Genomic DNA, 1910 nt, shown 5'->3' with positions numbered 1-1910 from the left:
AACAGTGGCAGTTTTTTCCTTTCAAAGGAAAATGGCTTTTCAGAATTAAATAAAACTCTTCTTCTTTGCACCATCTTCAAGATACTCTTCCCCACCTATGGTACAATATATTATGAAAAAGATCTTTTTGTAGAATATCTTTTTTAAAATATTTTTTATTGATTTCAGAGGGGAAGGGAGAGGGAGAGATAGAAACATAAATGATGACAGAGAATCATTGATTGGATGCCTCCTGCACGCTCCCTACTGGGAATTGAGCCCACAACCCAGGCATGTGCCCTTGACCAGAATCGAACCCGAGACCCTTCAGTCCACAGGCTGACACTCTATCCACTGAGCCTAACTAGCTCATGTTTGTAGAATATGTTGAATATTTCTATATTTCAAATCAATTCATTTGATGTCTTCAGCAAAAATAAATAAATAAAATAGAGGCTTTAGTAGATCATTTTAGTGTCACAGGCCAGATAAAATTAAGGTGAAATCTGGCCTTAAAAAGGAATGTTTTTAAAAACAAGTAGAGGTGGAAGAAAGACTACACTGCCTTGCTCTGTAAGCAGAGAGAAATGATCTGGAGTGGAGATTTTGTGAACTTTAATCTTACCCCTGGTATTTTGGGGGCTTTCCAGCACCCACACATTTTTGTCAGGCAGTGTTTACAAAGAACTAGAGAAGCAGCATCAATTCAGAAAAAGATTTTGTTTCAGAATGGAAAAGATTAATCAAGAAGTCACGTGGTCTATTGTTATGCAACAAGAAGTAATGTAAGAGAAATTACTTTGTAAAAACATTTTTTCCCTCCAAAATGATAAAAGAAAGAATATCTGGAGACAATTTCAATGCTACTTAGGAAGTGAAAGGCAAGGTTTGATAACTTTTGCAGAACTCCAAAAAGAGTAGGTAGCATTTCTAAAGCTGTAGTAAATATTGACTGTATAATGTTATAGATTTACTTTGGGGCTCTCAAGAGAAATAATTTTCTTATTGAGGTTTTTCCTTGCAACTAGCCTACTAAGACAAAATGATCATTTCTTCTGCTTCCTGTACTGCAATTAGTTTATTGAGAGCTGTATGCAATCAGTATTACTATCAATCATCATCATCAAATGGAGATAATGGTGATGGTAATAGTGATAGTTATAGCAGTGATGAAGATTAGAGTGATCAGGATAATGGTGGTAAACATGAAATGGTAATGGAGGTGGCCTTGGTGATGTGGTAGTAGTGGTGATGGTAGTGATAATGGTGATTTAGTAGAAGCTTTGCTAGTAATGGTGATTATAATGATTGTGATGATTATGATGGTAATTGTGTAGATGATGGTGGTGAGGAAATGGTGGTGTTGGTGGTGAGGAAATGGTGGTGTTGGTGGTGATGTTGATGCAGATTATGATGGTAATGGTGATGATGCTGGTAGTAGTGGTGGCAATGTAGTATATATAATATATAGTGATAAGACCTATCTTTTACAAAGATTATGTCCCTATTCAAAAGGGTGCAAGTTCCTATAATTCATTACTGAACTTCATTTAATGAGTCCTCACATTACTAGGCAGACTTAATTTACTCTGTCATTCAAAAAGTACTTATTCAGCATACACTATGTTCCAAGTACTGTTCAAGGTACTATGATACATCAGTGAATAAAACAAACAAAAGTTCATGCTCTCAAAGAGCCTCAATTTTAGCCAATGAGACCGATAACAAACAAAGTAGATAAATAAAATATGTCATATGTAGGGTGATGATAATTCCTAACGAGAAAAGGCACAGGTGGTGAAATAGGGAGTGCTGGCAGGGGTGGGGGATGGAAGTGTGTGCATGTGTGTGATCGTTTGGATAAATGTTCAGCAACTATTCCCTCTCTTCCCCCTCCCAGTGTGGGCAGAGTATATTTCCTAACTCATTAA

Source organism: Eptesicus fuscus, chromosome 1, assembly GCF_027574615.1.
Source record: "Eptesicus fuscus isolate TK198812 chromosome 1, DD_ASM_mEF_20220401, whole genome shotgun sequence".
Classification (NCBI taxonomy): Eukaryota; Metazoa; Chordata; class Mammalia; order Chiroptera; family Vespertilionidae; genus Eptesicus; species Eptesicus fuscus.
Note: the sequence above shows the minus strand (reverse complement) of the source record.